A 6,537-nucleotide genomic window follows, 5' to 3' on the forward strand; every position below is an offset into this window, starting at 1 on the left:
GGTGGACTGGGAGGGAGGGGCTAGGGCCCTGAGCTTCAGGCCACAGCCTCGTTAGGGTTAGGTCGGAGCCTGAATCCTCACCACCAACCACCCTGGCCGGACAGCCTGAGACTGACTGAGCGACTGAGCCTGAGCCGCTGCAGAGGGCTGGGGAAGGAAGGAGGGGGAGGGGGGAGGGAAGGGCAGAAGGTGGAGCCTCCAGCGCTTTCCTTCATCCCCAACACTCAGGGCTCCTCCACCGGTGCCCAGGCCCCCCCAGCAGGCTCCCTGCGGCTGCCCAGGCCCATCTCCTTGGGCTCAGTCAGGGAGCTGGGAGCCGAGGAAGCGTGGTGGCCGGTGGTGGGCAGGGTCAGGCCTGTGGCTGGGGGGAAAGTTGGGTCCAGCTGGGACCCCAGCCTTTGCCCCAGGTGGCAGGACGGGCTGTGGGCATAGGCCTGGGAGGGGTATAAAGGGGCAGGAGAAGGCCATCAGCCTGCGAAGGTGGCTGGCCTGTGTTGCTTCGTTTTAGAAACCCTGTCCAGGCCTACTGTGTGCCAGGCACTACGGCCAGCCCGCCTTGCTCTGCCTCTCCCTGCCTCCCACCAGCCCTCTCTGCCCAACCTGTGTGGCAAGACAGAGCCCTCAGGTCTCACCCGGTGCGGCAGGGGGCCGCTGGACATCCCGCCCAGTGCAGGCGGCCTAGTCCCGGCTCGCCAGTCACCAGCACGCAGAGGACTGGGTTGGCTGAAGGCAGATGCAGACCTACATCCCAGGAGGCTGAGGTGGGACTGGGGGGTCCTCCTGGAGGAGGTCTCAGAGGCATCCTGGGGTCCTACTTCCTGGGACTTCACTCCCTCTGCCTCAGGCCAACCCTCAGGAGAGGGTGACAGAGGCCCACTGCATCCTAGTTGTGATGGCCTCCAGAGGTCGGGTGTCCTGCCTTGACGGCTCTCCCTCTGCTCCCTTCTCCCCAGCCCTCCCCTTTTCCTTTCCTCCCATCATCTCATGGTCCCTTTCCCTGTCCTTTCCCGAAGGTCACATCGCCTTTCTCTTCTCTACGGAAGGCCCCGCTGGGTGGCGAGCAAAGGTGGGCTGTTGTGGAGGGCCAGATGGGCCTGGGCTGTCTTGGCCACCACGTGTGGTTCTGAGCTCCTCAGTAGCTGGGCTAGGCCGGTGCCCACCCCAAGGAGGTCCTGTCTGGAGTAGGGCTGGAAAGGGGGTCTGGGAGACAAGGCCTCATGCTTGGGAAAGGCCAAGGGGTGGAGAGGGGTGGGCAACGGGACACAATGAGGTAGTCACACGAGGCAAAGGCATGTTGGGGGTGGGGGGAGCGGACACTGGAACACACACACACACACATGCTCGCACACACACAACCAGCCAGACAATCGGGCCAGTGTGTCTGGGGCCTCGGAGCCCAGTGAATTAGGAGTCTGATAAGGGTTCTCTCTTTCTCCCGCTCGCTGGTCTTGGACAATCTCCCCCAGTTTTCCTCGACGCCACCCCCGGCGCTGCCAACCCTCCTCCCCCCGCCTCCCTTCTCTTCCCTGTGCCCAGACTCTTGTTCGGGGCCTTGAAACAGTGAGCTGTCTTTGTTCGAAATACAGGTGAACGGCAATCATGTGATTAACACACACACACATAAAAAGCTTTTAAACAGCGCCCGCCCGGCCTCAGAACCGCCCGGAGAGGAGCCGCCCTGGATGGACAGAGGGACGGAGGGACGCGCCTCCAGCCAGTCGGGTCCCGGCTGCCCGCAGCAGTCTCCGACACCGCGGCTGCCCGTCCGCTGCCCGCCTGCCTGGCATCTCTCTCCCGGTGGGTCCCCATTCATCTTTCCATCCCTCGGTTCCTCCTTTTTGAGGGAAGGACCTCCCTGTTCCCCATGACTGTGACTGGGCCTGAGACCCCCTGGGGCAGGGAGGGGTGGCTGTGGGGGAGAGGCCCAGGGTTAGGAAGCCAGCGTGGGGTCCCACAGCCTCTCCTCTCCACCTCCCTGCCTCCCCCCGTACCCTCCTGGGCCCAGCTGTGCCAGGATGGGGGTGGAGGCAGAGAAGCCACAGTGGACAGGGGGCTGCTCTCTCTCTCTCTCACTCTCTCTCTCTCTCACTCTCTCTCCCTCTCTCCCCTCCCCCCTGCCTCTGCACTGACACTGCTGAGTCCCTCAGTGCTTGCTTGGGCTTTCTGCTGAGCGTGCTGGGGGGGCAGGTGGGCCAGCAGGGCCTGGGGGAAGGGCTGTGTGTGCAGTGGGGGTCCCCCACTCTGAACACACCCCTGCCCACCATGCTGGCACCTGGGATCTCCTCCCTTGCCTCCCAGGTCCTGGAGACCCAGTTTTCTCCCAGCAAGAGAGGGTAAAGAACCTGTGTCCATCCCTGGGGAGCGGAAAGTTTGGAGAGGAGGGGAGTAAGGGGTCCTGGTTTACCTCCCTGGGCCCCGGCCCCTGCCCCTGGCAGCACAGCCCGGAGGGTCAGTGCCACCTTCTGCTCTTTACACCCTTCGTTCTCTGACCTCCCCCCACACACCCCCGAGCTGATCTGCCCTGGTCAAGGGTTTGTCCCCAACCATGGGAGGTGTGGTGTCTGGTGACTGTGGCCTGAGCTCTGGCCTGGGCGTTTACTCCCCAGCAGAGTGGGCCTGAGGTCTGAGTGCAATGGTGGAATTTCAGGCTTCCTTCTCTGGGCTGGAAGCCTGTCCGAAGCAGCAGAGGTTTCCTGGGATCCAGCTTGGGTTCCAAGAAGGCTGGGCTCTGATTTATGTAGTAGATGGGTCCTCAGCAGAGAAGAGGAAGTGGAGTTCCATTGGTCAGACGTGAAGCCCACTGATGACCCTGCCTGACCCAGCTGGCTCAGGTCAGCAGTGACCCTTAACCCCTTAGCTGCTAAGTCCTCTGCTGCAGGGAAGGCTCCGCCTATGGTAACCCCAGGGTCCGAGAATGGTCTTTCATCTGTCACACTGGGCGACAGCACCCCCTCCTTCTTGCCCTTAGGACATACTGAGGGGAGGGTCAGGAAATCTGCAGTTGGGCAGAGCAGGAGCCAGGCAGGCAAGGGGTGGTTCTGTTCAGGATGTGCCTCAGTTTCCTTGCCGGGACATGCGACTCTCTTCTTGGGGGAACTGAAGATCAGAGGAGGGAACACAGGGCAGGCATGTCCCTCCCCCCCCTCCCCCCGCCCCGTGCTGTGGCCTGGGCTGGGTGGTTCCTGCCTGTGCCCCCGCCCACCTCCACTGGCCCTGGGGAGGCCCTTTCATACGGGCTTGATGGAAACTGGGCTGAGCTGGGCAGTGCTTCTCCAGGTCTGCGTGGGGTCTGAAACTGCATTTTGAACAAGCTCTCGGGCAGTTTATTACCTAGGATGGGTTCTCACTGCTTTTAGAATCACTTGTGGAGTTGAAGCCCAGAGGGGCTCACTGGCGGCCACTGCAGACCCTCAGCGTGTACGATCTGCCTGCTGTGTCCCAGTGTCGTCCAGGGTGGTGTGTGGTGAGCTCTCTCCTTCCTGCACTCCCTTAGCAGTGAAGGTGACACTTGCCTAGCCCACTCTGAATTTCTCGGTGATGTTTATGTTTTTGAGGCTCCCGGAGAGATCTGGATCTCTTACAGGGGTCTCTTACAGGGTTGTGAAAAATCCCCTTCTAGAGTCAAAACATTTAGGGAGAGAGAAGGGGTCCCAGAGCTCGTCAGACTTATGGGCTGCGCAGGGTGCCTGGAAGTTTCAGAGTGTGGCAGGAGAGGCCCTATGCACTGGGGAGGCAGAGGGCCGAGGGGCACGGGGCGAGGGCACCCCATGAAGCTCCAGCTCAGTCTGGGTGAGTGTGCTGGGGTGTGATGGAGCTCTCTGGGATGTCTTCCAGACCATGCACCTCTGGACAGGCCGGGTCATTCTCAGTCTGGGATGTAGTACAAAGCACTTTGGAGCCAGGACGTCGTGTGTCTGCATTTAGCGGTCGGGCCAACGTACCCCATTAACCAGTGAGGGTTTGGTTTTGCACGTGCGGAGTATTGGGGATTGTATGAACCTGCTGTATCTCCACACAGATAGGAATTAAATAATACTCACGCGCACACGTGCCGAGTGCAACACTTATTTTATTTTTTGAGAGAGATTTTTGTTATACGATGTGTGCGCTCACTGGAGAGACAGAGAGACAGAAAGCGAGAAATCATCCCCCCATCCGGGAGGATGACCACACCACAATCTCTTCTCTGTTTTCCTCTTGGGATTTTGGGCACACATGTACACACACCCGGCGTGAGTTTTAAGCCACCGGGTCTGGACTCGAACCACAGTCGACTACATAGGAGTCCAGTGATGTAACCATTATGCTTCTGGTCCCTTTTTTTTTTTTTTTAGAGATTTTTGCTTTAGTGTGCATATGCTTTCCAGAGAGACAGAAAGAGACAGAAAGTGAGAAGTCACCCCCAGGGGAGATGGCTACGCCACAATCCCGTCTCCTCCATCCTCTTCTTGGGATTTTGGGCATGCACACATACGCGCCCAGTGTGAGCTTTAAGCTGCCAGGCTGGGATTTGAACCACGGTCAACTATGTGAGAGTCCAGCAACATAACCATTATGCCATCTGCTGGTCTCGAGTGCAGTAACTTAATAGGTAGTCTAGGGAGAGGCCAGTTCTGGGAAGTGTGGGGTGCGCATTCCAGCTCAAGCACACAGGGGCTCACTCGTGGCCACTGCAGGCTCGCCCTCAGCGTGTACGATCTGCCTGCTGCGTCCCAGCATCGTCCAGGGTGGTGTGTGGTGAGCTCTCTCCTTCCTGCACTCCCTTAGCAGTGAAGGTGACACTTGCAGTGCCACCCTGTGGGTCTGGCCCAGCTCTGAGGCCTCCTGTTGTCTGACTCTGTTGTCCCTGCAACACCTCTAAGAGTAGGTGCTGTCACTGTTCTCATTCTAGGAGGAAACTGAGGCACAAAAAGATGCAGTGAAGGCCCTGAGCCCCAGTAAAGGATGATAGGGCATGGCCAGGGGCCTCGAGGCTGTGCCTATTGCCATCAGGGCTCAGTACAGCCACACGGCTGCTCCCTCCTCCGCCCACACTGGGCCTCTGCACCTGCTCTGCCCTGGTCCTGCAGCGCCGGCCTTCCCTCTGTGCCTGCTGGGCCGATGGCCGCTTGCAGCCCACTCCAGGACCCTCGTCTGGATGTGCTTGGCTGGATATTTTTCCTCTGTTATTTTCCCCGGTTGGAGAGGAGGTATCTTGGTGTCTGCCGCACCCCCATCACTGCACGGCCTGGTGTTCAGGATGAGCCCCACTTCCAAAGGGGAGCCCCCTAAGGGCAAGGCAGGCCTTCCTGTTGGACTTGGCTTCTCCAGGGTTGTCCTCCCTGGGCTGAGTTGCTGTCAGAGTTCCAAAGAGGAAAAGACTGGGGAGGCAAGAGTGGGCAGGAGTGGCTTCCTGGAGGTGGAAGGCCTGAGCTCTGGGGAGGAGGGTGGCACTCCAGGGCCTGTCTCAATAGCGACTCTCCCCTTTCCCCACCTCTGGTCCATGCCAGAGGATCTGCACCCAGACCCGGACCTAAATCCGGACCAGGAAGAAAGCATTCCCCTGTCCACCCTCCTTCCCCATGCTCTTTGGGAACAAGGAAGCTGGGGCCGGGGCCCAGTGGGGCCCAGTGTTGCTGAGGGCAGCCAGCCTCTGCCCTCTTCTTAGAAGCTTTCAGAGAAGGGGACTGCCCCGTCCTGTCAGTCAGCCTAGCAGCTGGAAAGCCAGAACCTGGCCCAGCCGAGATTCTGCATAGCCCAACGGACAACTGGAGCTGGGCCCCAGAGACCCAAGGGCAGGGATTGAGTCCCCGTGGCTTTTGAGGCCCTGGGTTGCCTTGGCAACCTTCTTCTTTCCCTGGGCCTCAGTTTCCCCAACTGCAAAATGAGAGGCAGGCCAGATTATCTGAGAGCACTTCCAGATTTGATGGGCCAGGAGTTGTATTTCAGAACGAGAGGCCAGTGCCTGACCCGTGCTTTCAAGGAGCGCCTTAACCTCTTGAGCGCCACTGGACCTTGGGGGTGTCCCCTGAAAGGCAGTGCCGTGGATACCTGCATTCGGGGAACACTGCTCTCTGCTGCTTCTTCGAGAGGCAGGGCCTGTTCGCGTGTTAACATTTCTGTGGTTAAGAGTGGCCCTTTGGGGACTAGCTGGTGGATGGATTCCACATGGACAACCGTGTGGTTCAAGTCCAAGACCTGGCGACTAGAAAAAAAAGGCATTGGACACATGTGCATGCATGCCCTAAGTCCTGCGGGGAGAAAGGAGGAGAAGAGGTTTTGGCTTGGCCACCCCCCCAGGGCGTGCTTTTTTACTTTCTTCCTCTCTGTCTTTCTCTGGTGAATGCCTATACGAATACAGTAGCCTTCCAGTCGTGGGCCCCCATGGGGCACGGGTCTGGGTCCTGGTCCAGCTTATTGACTGGGAGTGGTGCCCGTGATCTGGGGCTGGCTGAAGCTGGAGGCGGCTCATGGCATGGAGACCCAGCTGGGAGTACTGTATCTCTCTCTCTCTCTCTTTTTTTTTTTTTTTTTGGGGGGTTTTTCGCTATAGGGGGG

The sequence above is a fragment of the Tupaia chinensis genome, unplaced genomic scaffold (genome assembly GCF_000334495.1).
Source record: "Tupaia chinensis unplaced genomic scaffold, TupChi_1.0 Scaffold000450_1, whole genome shotgun sequence".
NCBI lineage: Eukaryota > Metazoa > Chordata > Mammalia > Scandentia > Tupaiidae > Tupaia > Tupaia belangeri.